Below are 19,292 nucleotides of genomic sequence, written 5' to 3' on the forward strand. Positions count from 1 at the left end.
CCGTACAGGATTCTCCAAATACATCTGTTTTGCTTCTTTCATGACATTTGATTAAAGTCTCACTATCCTGACTATTAATTAAAGTGCTTAGAGGCAAGGCCCAGATTTCACTTCCCCTCCCAAGTTCACCGGCTCCATCCTCCTCCTCCAAATATGTTTTGCTATAAATTACTGGCACTGTTTCTGTTGATAGTCAACATAATCAAACATTTGTAAGCATGCTGTCTCTTCAATCTGTTCAGTTGATGCACTTTACCTGATCTTTCATTAAAGTAATCAAAACACTTGCTGTGCCGCGTCTAATGAATGTTGCATGTATGATTAAGTACTTTCATTCATATTGCAAGTTTGATTTAATGTAATCTGCCTTTCAGACAGCCATTAGCCTAGCTCCTGCGTGAATTCGATTAATTGGCTGAATTCTTCCAGATGTCCATTAAGTATTACAGGAATTTCTATGTAAAAACAGCAGGGACTATCTAGTGGAGAAGCAAACAATGATATGTTATATTGCTGCCATGACTTACAAAAAGCTGGATTCATTTTCATTAATAAAACATCTGTACTCGTGCACAGCTATGCATCAAGATGCATTTATTTTATATGTTTATTTCTCTTATGACTATAAATAGACAGTTAAACAGAAGCACAGTATGTTCGGTTGGAAGATACACAAGCAAAACTGTATCAGAAATGAAAATAGCAATAAAGAATGGCAGAGTTGGGGCTTAAAATAAGCATTGGGAATTGTATAGCAAACAAGGCAGACACCCCTATGGCTGCGTGGTGTTTCTTAGCATAAAGGCTGCAGAACAGTCAGCTCTTGGGCTGAAATGTCCTGTGCCGGGTTTACCTTTACAAGGCTCATCACACCTTTAAGTGGGAGCAAAAATGCAGTTCAGCATTTTTAAACGGTATGGGGGAAAGAGAAAAATCGCCATTAAAACAAACAACCCTGATAAGAAGTTTTTGCTAATTCTCAAAATTATATTTAATTCTCTCCACACCCCCCCCACACCCCCCCCCCCCCGAGTTGCACTTCCGGAAGGAATCACTTTTTCCTTACAAAAAAAAAAAGCCCTCAGAAGTCAGTTTGGGTTTCAGCACCTGCTGTACCCAGCCATGCAGGGGATGGTGGTGTTTCAGGGAACGGGGAGGATGACTCCACACATGGGTGGAGCTCCCTTAACTTTCCGCTCGCCTTCCTAGATCTGAGAGCACCTTTCAAAGGACCATGTGAGACCTCAGTGCCTCTTTGTCGCTTTCATCCCCTCTCCCCACCAGTACCCTTCTAGACCTTGGGAATGAGCCCAGGGGGCAGACTGAAGAAGCCTGACTGGGGTTTGACCCTGACCCTGTGGCCCTGAACTCAGCTTAGTTCCTCAAAGCCAGGGAGCTCTAGGGCTGTACCTGACACTACATCCACAGCACTGGGCTCTGCTGAGTCAGAGGCTGAGGATGGGAGCAGAGCCTCAGCACTGCAGCAGAGTTGCAGCTCTTCCCAGCGATGCTCAGGCAGGCAGCTCCGGCTCCCCAGGGCACTGCTCGCTCGGGGAACAGCCAAATCATGCTCTTCCCTCTCCTCTCTTCGGTCTTTCCCGGCTGCTGCTCAGCCTTAAAAGTGTGTTTGGTCCTTGACATACCACTCCCACACTGGGGAAATTATTGCTGCTTTCCACCACATCAGGATTTTACCGACCACCCCCCATTCAAATTAGCAGGAGCTGGTACAAGCCAGTTCATTTTCAAAGGCTGTTTAATAGATGCTCGACTCACAGGAGACGTCTAAAAGAATATTGTTCAGCAAAACTCGAGCTGTACAACAAAAGGAATTGAGATTTCCTAAACTGTAACTCCTGTTTTCTTCCAACAGAGTCACAATGCTGGCTAACAGCTTGCTTGTTTATGTACACGTTCTTCTTTGGTTTCACTTCTTTCTCTATTTGTTGCTTTTGTTGCTGTGTTTGCTCTCTATAATCCCCATATATCCCTATATAGCAAACGTACCCATAAAAATCCAGTATTATTATATTAATCTATATTACCTGTATTCTGCTTTGAAAAACACTTTAAGACAAATTTTCTGCTATAGTTGTGCTGTGCGACCTTACTCCAGAACCTATATAACCTCATAGAAGCCTGACCCTATCACACCGAAATCTTTACCCTAACCTATTGCAACGGTCTCATGCCAATGACACAGGAATGCAAAACCCAGACACCTGATCGACTACCTTGATCTCTGTTACAGAGGCATTTTCTTAGCAGAGAAAGCAGTGGGGTGACTGGGGAAGGGGAGGGTACATGGGAGCGAGGGACGAGCAGGAGGTGTCACAGGCACTCCTTGGTGCACCGCAGCAGCCTCGGCAGCAGCATCAGGAAAAACACTTTTCCCCTTTGAAACATATCACAAACCTGACTTGCAATGCAACAAAAACAGTTCCTAGATTTTTGCGTAGAAGAAAATGGTGTAAATATCATGCATAGGTGACCAATCTAAAAATAAAATGCAGCAAAGCAAACCGAGCTTCCAGTGCTGTGTATTTTTCACGGCAAATGTGGAAAAGTAACATCGTCTTTTGAAGCCCGAGAGACTGAAAAATTAAATCAGGGGCTTTGTTATTGATGTTTTTCTAATACAAATGTTTTGAAATCCCTGCCTTTCATGTGTCTCTTTTACAAATAAGCAGAAATGTGTGATGAATCATCTTCGCTTTTAATTCCTTTAATAGATTCTTACCTCATCCACTAACGTCTAAACAATTTTTGTTTCTGTAACAATCCCTTCCTCAGTGGTAAATATTGCTCTCAGACAACATCTTTTTTGGAGGTTCATTATGTTCATCCTGTGGCTGAGACTCATTATACTCAGTTATTTATTTAAAAGAACAAAATGACAGCAAATGCCTGCATTTATCATGTCTCCCTTTACACATTTATAAAATACATTTCAGAGAGAAGGCCCAGCCATTCTCAGAGTTCTGAAAAAACCAGCTGGCCTTCCTTCCCTGCCATCACCCCCTGAGAAAGGAATACTTACAGGCGATGGAAGAGTCTAACCTCACTTGCTAAATGAGACTCCGCTGACGCTAATGGGAGATTTGGCGAAGAAAGGAAAATAATTTATGAACTATTTGATTTTTTTCAATTACAAAATAAAAAACTTTGGGAATGATTGCGAAGAAAGAAGCAAATGGAAATGCCAGTATAAGGCACGGTGAAATGAAATATGTGCAACCAGCCCAAGAAATGGTTTGAATACAAAAGGGGAGGTTTGAATCTTCCTGAACTATCGAAGTGTCACCCATCTCACTGATGAGCTTGCCAAAAAAAGTTCACAGTTTTTCCACACGAAAAATCCTCAGACCTTTCAACTAACATTTCACTGACGCAACATTCACGGAGTGGCTTCTGTTCGTGTTATTCCCATCTCCAAAACCAAACCCCAAGTCCTACAGGGGCACCCACTTTTGTTCACACCAACTACATGCGGCCCTCAAAAGAGAAGTGCTAACTGGCCCACAGTCACTGCAAAAGGTTATTGAGATACCTATATAGATTATAATCAGGATAATTATAAAAACGGAGAGCAGCTTGGCCTCAGGGAGCTGTAAAATGCATTTTTAACTAGGCCATTGATATAATAGAGATAAGATGAAAAACAAGAGAGGAGGGCAGAGGTTCAGCTGTGAGGCCATTCTAGGAACTGACTGAAAAACAAGAACAAAGCTATTCAGAGCAGGTTGTTAAAGGGAAAAAAAAAAAATCTAAACTGAGTCTAAAAGATAGGAAATAGAAATATGACACAGTAACTTACAAAGCAGAGGTCAAAAAGGCATTGGTAATTAATGATGAAAAGATAAAGAACCAAGCACTCAATGTCAAAGAAATAGGTGGGGAAGGCATAATGGTACTGAGAGCAGGAAAAAAGATTTTGCAGAAGCAAATGAAAATGAGTAAGATCTCAACAGGGGAAAAATGGATAATTGAAAAAGTAGAAGAACTGTAAATTGCTGTACAAAATCACCTGGAACATGAATCAGTTATTTAGGACTGAGGGTGAAATACAGTTTTGAATGGATGCATTTTTTCAAAGGGACCTTCAGGCACACACTGCCAATTTTGCTCTGATATTGTTCCACATCCAGTTTTTGTGCATGGAAAATACAGGTGAAAATGTCTACTGTGTTTGGAAGTTTAAAGACCACTTTCTGAAATGCAGACCAACGGATTTTACTTCTCTTTTGTCAAGAGATGCCTGCTGGAACAAAAGGTATGGGAAGCACAGCCCAGAAAAACGAAACATAGAGGATATTTTGAAACAGCAGATCCAACCCTGTTAGCATCTTGTTTTCTGTTTTGTTTCCTGAGCTTCAGCTTCAGATAAGCAAAACTAGATAATGTGGAGGGCAAACCAGCAGTGGACAGCCTAGACCTGTACATCCCCTGTTGTTCTCCGGAGTTGTAACAAAAGGAGTGCATCTCAAGGAAATTAAAAAAAATAAAAAGATGGGGTGAAGGTCTGGCTTTCCCACAGATGCTGGTGCAGGACATTGTCCCACCACCTCCACCAGAAAAAGATGAGGAATAGCGAATAATTTATATTACAAAATTGTTTATTTCCCAGTTAAGCCCCTTTTACTTTTCTTCAAGAACTGTACAAAACCCCACAGTCGTGTTAAGTGGCATCTTAAGCAGGTCACATTTTTCAGCATAATTGGACCTAACCTGCCCCTTTCTTGGTTGAGTCCCTTGATGCTGGTAAGCAGATCCCCAGTCTGCAGGATGGCAGAGCCCTGCACAGAGGCACACAGGGTAGCGGAAAATTTATCTGCTCTTCGGAAGAAGCTGCCGCACCAGAGGTTTGATGTATTATGTAGTAATGCACAAGCCCTTGCACCAGACAGTGACTGCTCCAGCCCTATCAGAAGGATTAATAACCACATCACGCCAGTACTGCAGAGCCAGCTCAGACACTGTAATTCCCAGGGGCTGGACCGCAACACTGAACTTTTACATGAAGAAGTAATCTGAGGTGCCATGGACTGTAAAATATAGCGAAGCTTTTCTGGGAGAGGACTGGTGACCACCTGGTGCAGCTGTGGGTCTTGGACAGTGAAGGAAGACGTATGTGGTAGCTGTTCTGCATAAAGGTGGCCTGGTTTAGTAGAAAATACCCGGTACCATCTGTCAAATACTGCTTTCAGGAGCACATCTGTGTGTGGATCCAGGAAAAGAGTCCATGATATTCTGCGTTTTAACAATACCTGGCAAAACTAGGAGTATGTGTCCTGCCATCTGCAGAAAACAATTAAAAGAGATTCTAACAGCTGTAGGTGTTGAGTGAAGGTATAAAGCCCGTAAACACCATAAATCACCTTGGGTGCATCCCCCTCTGGATGCTGAGCCATAATCCCTGAGAGCCCAGTGCGCACAGAGGCTTAATCCCTTTCAACAATGGGATGAGCTGGGAGCTGTATCCTTTCAGGATTTACATAATACCCCAGCTCACATGTCTTTCAGGAGGATAAAAGTGCTTAATATGTCCTGAATTCACATTTTTACAACCATTTGTTTTATACCCATGTCTCTCTCCCCAGCGGGAAAACCTGAGTTACCAGCGTTGCCCTCAGCCCACCAGCACGCTGAGTTACGAGTTTCACAGCATCAGCTCTGCAGAAAACACTTCTGCACCCTGTGCCCTGGGTGTGACCCATGCCCTGACACACACCACATCTGCTTGTGGCCACCTCCCTGTGACCCCACCAAATGCATGTGGGTTACCGCATCCACGGTAAAGATACCGCAGCAGGAACATGTAAGAGCATGCTTGAGTTGGAGGCAGTTGCGTGGGAAAGGGCGATGGCCTGCTGGTATCTCTTGTGAAAAGCCAGCCAAGGGATACTGGTGTGAGCCTAAATAAGATCGAGCCCAGGGGCACAATCTTATTTAACATTGCCTAGTCCTTTACTGGCCTTTTTATGTGTAATTCTTCTGCTGTATGCTTACCTTAAGGGTGATCTGCACCGCAGAGCTCCACAGTTGTGCTCCATTGCTACAGAGCTACAGTAAGCTGTATTTCAATTGGTTCAATATGGATACTGCATCCACTGGAATGAAGTTTGCTTTGAAATAAAACTGTTTTCTGGTGAAGTTCTTAGTTCCTTTGAAAGGGACAAGCAAGCCTGACATCAGCTTTCCTCACTTTAATTACTGTAAGTGTTTTCTTCATGCCAGCAATCTCCCTGGGATGCAACAATCAATTCTCAGGACAAGGATAGGCGAACAATTAACACATCTGAACTGCAAAGAGAAAAGAGGTATGAAATAGAGAAAAAAAAATAGCCCAACCTTTGACTGTCAGTTGATGTCCTTGCATCTTCCTGTTTCCATCAACTGTGTTTCCTTGTTCTTCTCTTACATGCCCAACAGCTTCATCTACAAACTGGCAGATTCAGAGAGCTCCCTTGGCTCTTCTTCAGCAGCACAAGGCTCTTGTCTCTAGCTGCAAAGACTTTCTTTAATTTTGCCAGGGACACATTCCAGCATTATTAACTGTTGGCTTTTCAACATAGGTTTTAACCTGGCAGCACTTTTCCAAATCTACAATAGCAACACTGGAATATCCACACAACGTTCGGATCACCCCTTAACCCCCACTTGGGAGAGCAGGGCTGTAACAAGGAAGAGAGGAAGAAACCTGGAAATGTAATGGCATACAAATCAGGCTGGACATCATTAAAGTCTGTCCCAAAAAATTAATTATTTTGCCTTGCCCATTTGTTTCTACAATGTGCATTATAATCCTGTTCTTTACATTGCAGCATACAAAAACCTGTATAAGGACTCAGAGATACTAAAAAGCAACTTGTTTTCTTTCCCTGCCTGCTTCAGTTACTGTTTAAGCAATTAGGTCTACTTCTGTGAAGGATTCTGAAAATACAAATTTGGCATTTGCAAGCTAAATACCTGATGCTAAAACGATCAAAGTTCCCTCGATCTGCCACCAGAGGCATTGGATAAAGCCAGTTCAATCAGCAGAGAAAGAGTGAACGTGCACCCTTAGCAGCTAGACCTGGACACTTACTGATTTTATGCAAATCAGGTAAATGGGGTAGAATCAAAATCAGCATTATTGTAATCTTACAAGAAAACACAGAATGTCCTCATCTCACTTAACTGCTGCCTCAGTTGAACCACCTTCTGTGCTTGGAGACATGTCTATGCTACAGAAGAGGTATTTAGTTTCTCTCCCTTGTCTAGTTATAAATTTCACCACGGAGTTCTGCAAACTCCTGGAGTACTGAAACCATGCACAGGCCAAGTACCTGCTGCTGGACAACACTTCAGAATAGACAAGACCAGAGAAGGCCAAAAGGCTCGGCACCCCCAGGCCCCTCTCCTGACCACAGAGTGGGTATAGACTCAGTCAATCAGAGAACAAGTGCCTTCCAACCCCATTCCACCTTCGGCCTCACTGCTGGGAGTCAATGCGACCAAGGGGGTGTCCTCCAAGTGCTTTGCCTCTGCAGCTCAAATTCACAACTAGTTCTTTGCTCAAGGACTTTGGTGCACCTAACGTTAAGGGAAAATCCTCCACGTGTATCTTTGTAGAGGCAAACAAGGCAGAGCATTAACTTGTTCAAGATAACCAGTGTGAGAACCAGAGCCAGACCAGTGGTTTATTCAGCACCAGACCTGCACAGCACCCTTGGTGTCACAGGCTGCAACCTGTACATGGAAAAATGGAATTAATGTTCATACCTTGGCTTCAGGAGGTTTGGGGGTGTACCTAGACTCTTCAAAAATACGGTGAATAAAACATTCTTAGAGTAGATACATGGTAGGGCATAGCCAGGGAGACACACACAGACATACAGAGCTCAGGACAGAAACATAGACAGTAAACAAAAGCAAAGATGAACATACAATAGGTCAGTTTATGATTTCAAAATACTGTCACAGAAAAAGAAACCCAAAAGAAGACAGATATTATTTGTCCCTATCACCACCACCCCCCCAAAAAAATAAGCCAAAAGGGAAATGTTGGCTGTCAATCAATATCTTTCACATTTAGGGTGGTTTTGTGGCAGACAAATACAAATTTTCTTTTTTGCTGATCTGGTTTTATGTCCCATAATATTTTCCATCAACCTTAAAGTCGTAGAATTGCCACTAAAATACGAGATGCTGGGATTGCTAGGAAGAATTTTGTGACAGGTGACTTCTTGCCAATAGCCCCCTTACATACAATGTTGTGGAAGAGAAAGAGGTGAAAAAACACTGCTATAAGCGCTATGGCCATTTAATCTTTAACATGGGAATGCATTTCTGTTCTTTTTCCCTCCCTAGATTCATTTTATGTTCCCATCAGAAGGTTAATTGTGTTAACAGGAGTTACAGCCACAGGGGAAAGATGTGATTGAATGCTGAGTGCAGTTTTAGCTGATAACCTCTGAGTGAGTGAAAGGGCACAAAAAGGGGTTGATCTCCTCTAAAGGGGTTGTCAGTCATTCAGGAAAAAATGCAGCTGTGGGAGAAACAGCCTTATCTCCCAGGACACGGAGAAGAGAAGCTATCAAAATAATCTTGAAGCTACACTCATCCCGGGCTCCGTGTCAGTGCCCATGCCTCTGACAGCAGAGTTAGTTGTGAATGACTGGCTTTTTTGTGTGCATGAGCAAGCAGACCCTGACTTGATGCACATTCTTGAAGACCAATTAGATTGCATGAAAATGTGTTATTAAGAACAATAGACCCCAAATAATTATACCTCTAAAAAGCTGGCATGAAATCTTGACATCTTTTAGCTTGACGGCACAGCTCCTATTTGCTGAGCCATGGACATGATTAAGTGCCAAGGCTCTAGGTAAAACTAGCAGTGAACTCTTTCCCATATATTTAAACTTAGTAAAAAATGCATATAGAGGGTCTGCATGAAAAACAAGGACTCTCTATTGATCATTTCGGCCCACGTCTGAACTAATCCTGAAAAATTATATAGGATTTATGGTAAGTAACTTGGAAAAGAAGTGTTGGGGGGGGTTTAAGATTAAATATTTCCATGAGCTGCAGTTGATGAGAGTGGGTATTTATGGAAATGTCTGTACCCACAGAGACAGGGCAAAGGACAAGGTGTATTTCAGTGCTGGAATACGAGCAGTGAAGTTTGCATCTGGTTTGTCTCAAAGGTACACTGCAAACTCAAGAAACAGAAAGCCTTCTCCTCCCTTGCACTCGAGAATTAACACAGAAATGTCTTGGGAGCAATCCAGACATGGTTTTAGGTGTTGTTACCAGCTGAATCACAGTTATCCTTCTCTATCATGTCAATGGAAGGGATGCTAAATGTCCAGAAACCGGCAGACCCTTCCTGTTCAGGCTCTGGTTCTGCTGCCTTTACAATGAAGCTACTTCTCTCACATGCTGAGGTAAAAACACAGTTGCTTGTCCAGTTATAGGCATAATATAACAATGCAGTCTTGCAAGAGGAAAACAAGTAGATGGAAAAACAAATAGACTTCTGCTTTAAAACGCCAAAGCACAAACCTGGCTATGCTTTTTCTCCAAAGCTTCTAAGTGCAAAAAAGTTCTGTAATATTAACATCAACAGTACAACTTGAGCAAAACAACTAAAATGCTTATTGACTTGGTAGCAGGGAAAGCCAGTTTGAAATATTTGATCCTAACACCAGCTAAGCAAGTATGTGTAAAGTGTAAAGCCTGTACTTGTTGATTTCTGAGATAAAAATCAATAAAACTGTCCATAACCTATAACTCTTTGGTTTACCTCTCCATAGAGATCAAAAGAGAGTAATTAGATTTCTGCCGACTAGCAGGGGTAGAAAACTGTTTCATTTTGGATCAAAACCTTCCCAGTGGATTACACCTTCTATCCACTGCCTATCAACACTTAACAATTGCTTCTGTATTTGACTTTGACAGAAGTACCAGAATGTTACTATCTAATTTTCAGTGTAGTTGATACAGGGTTTTGAAGCTTTTTTCTAGTGTCAGATTTTAAAATTAATTCTTCCCACTTCATACTTTACATTTTTATTCTGGCTGGTGTTTTGTAACAGCCAGCCTTGCTAATGTGATAAATAATTAAAAAACAAAACAACAATACCCATCCGACCTCTAATTTACAACAAGCAAAAAAACCTTAATCTATTATTGATGATCCAGCCTTTGGATTCAGATATCACTCTAAACAAGCATTTGTCTGCCTTGGATTGTCTTTGCATTTCATATTCAAATGAGGTTGATGCTGTTGCATATATTTTCATCTGATGACATTTTAATATCACCAGATGCTATTGCCTGCCTGGGAGATAACTGCTTCAAATACAGCCTCCTTCCCCCCCTAAGCTCAGTGATATTAAGGGACAAGCAGAAAACAAGTCATGTTTTAAAATAAGTTTTACAACGTGCACTGCTATCACTGTATTCTCACGTTTTAACAGTCCTGGAGTCTTTCTGTAATAATGCCTTTTAAAAGAGAAATGTCCCTCTGTATTTTGATCTTCCTTAACTCAGCAGCTTTTTGAACAAGCTGAGGGCATGAAATATCAAATAACAAATAGCGCTCGCAACAACTTCACATGCTAGATAAAGATTAATCTGTCAGAAAATATGTGACAGCTTAAGTTCAAGTTCCATGTAGTGAGCTGTGTTGATGGACAGATGCAATAAATTCATGTCCTGATGCACAGAACTTTGTCAGATGAAGTTCAGATCACAGCCAGCCACCCGCAGCCTCCCAGCACCTCCTGGTCTATTCAGAGGAAACATTTGGGGCATTTTGCTTATTTACTTGCTTATAGGATTAACAATCTTCCAATCTCACAGCTCTGAGCATTTTAAAAATAAAAACTAACCTTATTTTTTAAAAAACAGTTAGAACTTGCATATCTCAACCTGACCACAATGTATATTTATGCAAAAGTATCGCATAAGATTTGAGCTTACCCTAAGTGTATGTATTTAGACTGAAACTCCCCTGAACCGGGATATTTTTCACTGTATCTTGGACAGGACAAAGCACCCTAACCTCTAAAAGGGAATGTATGACTACTGGTTATTGTTTTGGCTACCTGTGGTTCCCCTGCTCTCGCACAATGCCTGCATACAGACAGATGTGTGCAGTCTTGGAGAGCTTATCTCTGTGGCACTACATCCTGACACCAAGAAGACCTTCAAATGGTGGCATAAGGCTGGAGTTAGGGGTGTATGTTCTGCCTCTCTTCTCCCAGTGACCACTACAGGGAAATCTATGAAAACTTCTGTGTAAACAGGCTGGTTAAGTATAGTCTAGCCAGGCTGCAGAACCCATCTCGCCTCTACAAAGGGAATTAAGGAGCATGGTGAAGGCAAACAGATAGTTCAGGATACCCTGCAATTTTCAAAGGCTGCCATACCCTGGTCCTGGGTTTGGATAATGAAATCCTCCCTTGGTTGATCACAGGAGTCCAGAAGAGCAAGTGTCCCACTAGAGTTCATCAAGCAAAGCAGAGAGCTCCAAGCTTCAAGACCACAAATCTGCATTGCTTGATGGCCTGGCATTATGCTGCATGAGCTCATGTTCAGAAACAAGATGGACATTTTCCTCCCTCTGAAAGACATATTAACTACAGCACAGAGACGTACCAACATGGATGGAGGTACTACTACATTTCAGCTCATTCACATGGCCCCAGCTCAGGCAGGGGTTTTGGCACTGCACTCCCCAGTGGGGGAGCTGATAGAGCCAGGGGGCTGATAGAGCCAGGAATGCTCCAGCATCTCTGCTTAGGGAGCTCTTTCCACTGGGAAAGTTTGGATGTGTTTTCTCTGCCATGCCTGAAATGGGGACAAAGGTCAGTGCTCACCCCCAAAGGCAGAAAAAGGGCTACACTCTGTGGTTAGTGATAATCATGCTCAGCATGCCCACAAGTAACATCATGAAGCAGCAGGGAAATATTCTATTTTTGTCAGTTCCTGATAGCATTTTCACTGCAGAGCCCAGCCACCACAACTGCTGTACATGCCAAAGCACTGGTTCATACACCTGAGCAGTGGATTCTGGTGGCTTCAAACAGGGACGTGATTGTTTCTGAAATGTTGCAGTAAATATTGTAAACTGAAATACACACTATTGAGAGCCTTTTTTTTAACCTCAGGACTATCAACTCCTTTCTTTGCATTCTTCTCCTTTTTAAATCAGATTCAATCCTGTCAGTGGTTTTATTCTTCCCCTAGTGAAATATCTCTTCATCCAATCTTTATCCTTCATCAGTTTCCATTAAATCCTGTTCACGTGCATTAGCATTAAACAGAGACAATCGAGATTTTCTATGTTATATTCACTGAAGAGTTACATAGATAGAAATAACTTTATGCTTAGGTCCACAGTAAAATTTCTAAGTGGCAAAGCTAGTTTAAGCTAGTTCCACCTTTCTTTGATGCAATACCCTGGTTCTACCCACTGGATTGATAAAACTACTTTAAAAAATGTGCCCTAAGTTGCACCAGTAAAAAGATGACCTCAAAACTGTCCTCAAGAAAATATTTTTAGAAAGTTACTGCACTGATTTAAATAGTTGTATTGTCAAAATGGCTCCCATGTTTAAACTGAATGAGGAACTTTTCAGCTACGTTCACCACTCAAGAAATCATTACATGAAACACACCTGCATTTTTCTGAGGTGTAGATGTTACAGAGGGATCTATTCCTCTAATGCTCCCAAAACCCAGGTCTGGATTCTGACCTTTTGGAAGGCATCAAATAGACGCTCAGGGACGGGGGAAAAGCAAAGCACTTGTCCTCACGCTAGTGTTAAAGCAGCAGTTTGCATGCTTTGCTGAATCGAGACTAGTGACTTAATTTTGAAGTTATTTGCATTTTGTCGTATGGGAGGGACAATCATTTCATTAGGTAACCTCAGCACCTAAGGAGGACAGTTAAATTATAAGTGACACCACCTTGGCACAAAGCTATTGTTCACCTGATGTCTCTGGAAAGGCATTCGGGCACTTCATGCTCCCTCCATTAATTCAGATTTTCCACGTGAGAGAACTGTTCTGGTCTCCATCATTGCCCCCTGTTCTTCTCCCACCTTGTTCTTCTTTCTGCTCTGGGAAGGAGGAAGTTTTCTGTCTTTATTAAAGTCACACCAGTCAATCATAGAATCATAGAATCATAGAATCGTAAGGGTTGGAAAGGACCTTAAGATCATCTAGTTCCAACCTCCCTGCCATGGGCAGAAGTACTTCTGTGACATGTAACAGGCTGAAACGTAACAGACTTTGCAGAGTTAGCAACTGCACCTAGTTCCGCATTGTGCCTTGCTCTCTGGTCTCCCTTTGGACAGTGTGTGATTGTGTGATAGACACATACAGTTCCTTTTTGGTGAGCACCCAGGGTTGTACAGCTGTCTGCCTGCCTCAGCCTCCCAGGCATAGGAATTGCATACAAGCTATTTCCAGGCAGGCAGTGTTCTTAGACCTTTCTCTATAGATGCCAATTAGAAGATTAGCGTCTTTTCTCTCCCCCTCTTTGCTATTAAATAGTCACACAAAAGCTGAGCTGACAAATTGCTCTCTCTATGGTGTGGGACAAAGACAGACAATAGATCAACATCATTTACTATACTCAAATCCTATTAATCACAGATTAATGAGAACATGTCTAGGGGGGCAGAAATTACCAGAATGTGGGCATATTGGCTTGTTACTCATGTAACATCTGCTGTAGCTTTACCTTTAGTGTCATGTCATCTTTTATCACATTGAAATAATGTTTGCTCCAGAAACATAATTAAGATAATGGGCCCTTCCTTAACAATTACTGAGGTACAGTAGGATTATATTTCTTAGCCATTTGGTTTTTAAAAAATCTCTCTTAACTACTTTCTGAGTGTTTCTATTAGTCATTATGTGATTAATGAAGATATATTTATAGGCATTAATGGAAACTTGGTATTATCTTTATTATTATTATTTATTATAATTTTTCTCATTACTTCTCTGACAAATTACATGTGCAGAAGTAAAACTAGAGTTTAGCTTTTAGTTTTTACACTTAAAGAATTCTTTCTCTTCTGGGAGTAACTATTACTAATTTTTCATCAATTCACATTGAAAGAGTATTGGAACAAACAATGTTTGTTTTGATACATGTGCACTTTTCTAACTGTCTCCTTAAAAGAATTCTATAGCTGAACTGCTTATTGATTTGTTCCCCCGTTTTCTTTTCTGCTGTTGCCATTGGTGAGGAATATTGTTCAGGTCAGCAGCCTAGCACGTATATTGTCTCAGTGCTTTTAGCTGCCTACCTTGGCTCGAATCTCCTTTTTAATTAATTCCTCTGTTTGCCTTTAATACATGAAATTTAAAGTTCTGGGTTTAAGTAATTAGTATTCTTCACTAGGCCTCCTAATGCTGTTATCCTCAATATGGAGGAAGCTACTCCACGGATAAATAGCAAAGCAATTACAGCTGTAATCAGCCGACAAATAAAGAGGGACTGCAGTCTACACGTGGGGCCGTGTATTTTACAACATTAAGTGGACCTTGCTCTCCAGTCCCGAGCACTTACAGGTCTCTGCTGGAGCGCTCAGGGATTGGGACGGGCGCCGGGCCCGCATTAGGCGCCATAGAGCCGTTTCAGCACCGCGGGGCGGGACAGCTCCGCCGGTGCGGCCCCGGCCCGGCTCCCTGCTGGCGGTCTCCGATCTGTCTCCAAGTGCCTAAATGCCCCTTACATCTGCTTCCTAACCCCACCATGCCCAGGAAAGGATCTTGTCACCACGGTGCCGGCTCATTGCTGCAGCACTCAGCCTGCAGATGCCGGCTTTCCCCCGGCAGGTAGCACAGCCCTCACCTGAGCGCCCAGCATCTCTCAGAGAGCCAGGTACAACTGGCAGCTGAGTTCACAGCTGCCACCACAGGGAGCAGGGAAACACATAAGATGGGCCAGTGGGCAGTGTCAAGGCTGCTATACTTAATTTCCAACCCTTCGTAGGATTTGGGCACTCTGGCTCAGCATTACACATAAGTGCGTCTACTCAGCATTGCACATAAGTGCTTCTGCTCACTTGGTATTCAGAGACCTGGACCCTCTTCTTAAGGTAGGCATGTTGACTGTGTGTTTGGAAAACCAAAGAAGGGATAACGTGTTTCTATAATGTATTATACCATGGTTTACACCCTCAGCACATTGACCCAAGACACAAGAAACCAAACTCAACGTTTTCATCTGGCCAAGGAGAGTCCACCCGTCCCCTTTCTCAGACAGTGTCCCTCACCATCTGATGACAGAGTTAGCTGTACTGGGGCTCTCTCCACTCCTTCAGTAGAAATGAGGTCACCATTCTTGAAGTATTTAAATACTCATGAAGAAGGGGAGAAGAGGGAGATCAACTTTGTTGCTTGGTGGCTAAGACAACCAGAGGAAAATCTAGCCATCTGTCCCTGCTCCGAGAGTGGCTCATACTTCATCCAACAGTTATTCTAGATAGTACCTTACAACAGGGCTGTCTACAAGAATATTTTGGCCAGTCCACAAGGAATCTAGCACAAAATCCTATGTGTCTTACCCATCTCTGAGGAAATAAGTTCAGCACAGTGGCCTGGTTCTGCCTGAAGTGATGGCATGCAAAGACAACAGGTTTCAGTGAGATTAGTGGATCTCAGTAAATTGGGAAGTCCTACTTTTTAGCCCTTGGCTTGGGAAGTTAACTAGAAGCATGCACAGGCAGTTCTGAATCCTTCCAAACAGAGAGTTTGCTGCTATCTCACTTAAATCCTGCATGACTGATCTATTCATTCAGCAACCAGATATAAGACCAGTGATAAGGCTGCCAGAGCTCTTTGTATCTGGGAGAAGGGAAGGGAAGAAAAAAAAAAAAAAAAAAAAGAAAGAAAGTGGTTCCACTGGTGTTAAACGTGAAATCTGGCTTGAGGATTTCAGCACATTCCGAGTACGCAGTGGCAGGTTCATCCTCCAGTAGAGAGAGTCTTGCTGAGGCCGCAGTCTCTGACAGGGGAAAGCTTAGACGTGCAGCTGCTGCTATCCCCTGACAAGACTGAGGTCCTTCAAGGCCAGAAAGAAATCTTCTGGTATGTGGGACTTTAATGTCCACAACAGAGGAACCTTCAAAGACTCTGGGAAGCAACTGTGCAAACTAGTCTTGAGGATTATGTTTGGATTTAGATGTCTCTTTCTGCCTAACTTCTGTATCCTTTTGTAGCTTTGGTCTGTAAAATGGGGATATATAGCCTTTCCAAGTGACTGTGAGGATAAAAGTATTCACGGGTTTGAGGTAATGGTGCTAAAATTCTGGTAATGGGGAGCCAGAGATAGCTGAGGGCTGCTTACTCACACTGTGCTTCCTTTCTCAATAACTAATAGCATGTCTAGGCTTTGATGTTGATGGGTAGGCAGAAGAGTGGTCTTGATTAAAAGCATTAATTTACCTCTCTCAGATAACAGATTCATATACACAGGTCTAAATCAGGAGTAACTCCATCAAAATAAACAGCCCTCGGGTAAAACAGGTGTAAAAGAGAAGAGAACCAGACCCTGCATCTAGCAGATATATAACAAGGGAAATGGGCAAACACAAGGAAAATGAATTATTGTTATTATATGTGCACGTTACAGTCAGTACCATTAAAATCTAATGCTACAAAGAAAATACCTTTCAAGCTTGCAAAGTAAACGCAATAGGGGCTGTCAAGAGCTCATCAGAACCCGTGAATGTTTCCTTTGCATATGTTGCCTTCATTGCAGTATTGATGTAAATCAGGAGTATCTTCATTGGTAGAAAACTGGCAGGATAAAAAAAAATCAGGTCTGGTAGCTCTAAGGAAATTAACTGAGACCCATTGACTCAAGAAAACCTTTAGAATATTTGAATTACATCTTAAATGAACATTTAATTTCATAATTTGTCACCTTAGCTAATAATGTTAAAAGATCTATGCTGGTACAAACCATTGCGTTAATTACAGTAAAAGCCATGAAATTAAATTCAGTTTCTGGAATCAATAGCATTTCTCCAAGTACCATCCCTAATGATGGCCATACCTTTCATTTGGAGTTTTATTAATACATATGTTATATCTGTCACCTTCTTCAGTTGCAAGCAAACTCAGTATATGTTAATTCACACCTGATAACAATCGTTTTTCTTGTAGGTACCTTCTAAACCTGGTGATAGGATGTGTCAACACCTATTGGGTTTTTTGTTTTGTTTGAGGACTTTGTGCAAGTTTTGTTCTTTTTATTTTAAATTTGCAGCTAAATGAGTTTCCAGTTATTTTAATTATAAGAATGGACAGTAAAAAATGAAGAGTAAAAAACTTCACTGTCTTTGCTGCAGTCTCCACTGTAACCTCTAGAAATGCTGGGAACTAACAAAATCTGAGCAGATAATATTTTAGAAGTTTTTATTTTAGAAGTTTCTCTTCTCACTTCAAGGGGAAGTTCTCTCATGTATCCACACAGATAAATGATGCCAATAGTTATTTACACACACTTCCCCCCTCCTAATAATCTGCTTACGCGAAGTTTAGACCCAATGCTCTAGAAAATTCCCCATCGCACCAGCCTCCCTGTTTATCGCATGCTTTCCCGCTGTGTATCACAGTCAAAGCATCACCTCCTTCAATAGACACCCTCATGACAAACTGCCGGGACATGCAAAAGGTTGCTGTGAGTGCATAACACCTCATGCTAATTTCCAGCACTTCTCATCTCCTCAGTCTTGCTTTCCTCTACCCACAACATCAACAATGAACTTTTCCAAAGCAACATAACCTTAATTACATTTTAACTTCATCACAGAGTGAAGTTATATCTTCATTAACTATTGGAGGCAATTTTCAGGTCAAGTTGCAGATGTGTTTTTTCATGGTGACTGTTTTTTTCAGGCAAGGCACAACTACAGCAGTGTATCAGAAAAAAACGCTCTTCTTAGCTCTCAGTTGTCCTTGAAGAGAATGTGAAACTGGTTACGGTTTTGTTGTCTGGGGGTTTTTTTAAATAAAAAGTTATTATCACCTTTCATGTGATAATAACTGACTCTAGGAAGATAAGGTCAAGATGTCCCTCTTCATGTCACCAAATGTTAGCCACTTAGAAAACAGGTGTGTAAGCTAAATTAGTTGGTTAAATGCCTTCCATACTCAGTAGAGAGACAGACACCTTCAGCAGCAACTCACCATAGCCCAAACCAGGCCTTTTGGATAGCCTTTTTGGTCTCTCTGTGGCCCAATTGGGACCACAGGCAAATCAGTCTAGGCACCTAGACACCTTTAATCTGTGTGTTTTGTTCCACATCACAGGTGTCCTGAAGGAAACTCCCCTTAGTTTCACTGCAGACAAAGAAACCTGTATAGGCATAAGCACCATTTGGCGTTTGTAACCCAGCCTTGAACCCTAACCTCACCCCAAAGTGCCACGGTGAGGGAAGACTTCAAGCAGAAGAGATGGAGATGTGGAAAGGTGACAAATGGGACCCTGGAAGTTAACAAAAAAAAATGTTACTTTTGAGGTGAGAAGGCAACTATTAAGGCCAGTGAAAGCGTTACCAGACTCAAACAAGGAACTAAAGATATTTATAATGAGAGATGACAGAAACAAAGAACCTTTGTTAGCTTATGAAAATGTGGGAGTCAGGAGAGCAGAATCCACTTTCAGGTGCCAAAGGCTGCCAGGACATCTGTCCAGCAGGCTGGGGAGGTCCTGGGCAGAGGGACTACTCATTGCTGCTTAACTTTGCAGCATTAGACACTGCAAATAGTACTCATCTGTCAAGAGGATGGACCATCTTTGTATTTGTTGCTGTTTGCTCACATTTATCAGGATAGTGACATGACAAGCTACCTGTACACACATACCTGATCGCAATGGAATCTGATTATACCAAAACATGCAATTTTGCAAGAACGACCTTTACATGTATTTGCATGTAAAGCACTAGACAACATTCCAGCAATCAGTACTGTCACCATCAAAACACTTGCTTTCATGTTTTTTTATATTATAGTGCCTCACTATAAATGACTGCATGGGCACTGCTATAAAAAAAGATACATCCTTCAAAATATGTACTTCCATATACTGCAAGTTAATTCTGTTTCCTGTGCAAAAGAAATTTAGAATTGGGATCTGAAGTAGAAATTTCACTAGATTACAAGCAACCTGTCATCCATGTACAGCTTTAGCTGACCTGAGGTGTGGTGGGATCAAACTTTTCTATAAGTAAGCACTGGGTGCCCTCAGTTAACACCTAGAAATGAGGAAC

At 41.9% G+C, this 19,292-nt stretch overlaps 1 long non-coding RNA gene across 1 annotated transcript; it reads right to left on the bottom strand.

Annotated features, from left to right (window-relative positions):
• Positions 1-4,627: 4,627 nt before the first annotated feature.
• Positions 4,628-13,103, bottom strand: LOC115607031. Its single transcript, XR_003991063.1, has 3 exons — positions 12,987-13,103; positions 6,010-6,303; positions 4,628-5,298 (listed from the first exon to the last, which is right to left on the bottom strand). It is a non-coding gene; the product is annotated as an uncharacterized LOC115607031 (long non-coding RNA).
• Between the last annotated feature and the right edge of the window lie 6,189 nt (positions 13,104-19,292).

This window comes from Strigops habroptila, chromosome 4, assembly GCF_004027225.2.
Source record: "Strigops habroptila isolate Jane chromosome 4, bStrHab1.2.pri, whole genome shotgun sequence".
NCBI lineage: Eukaryota > Metazoa > Chordata > Aves > Psittaciformes > Psittacidae > Strigops > Strigops habroptila.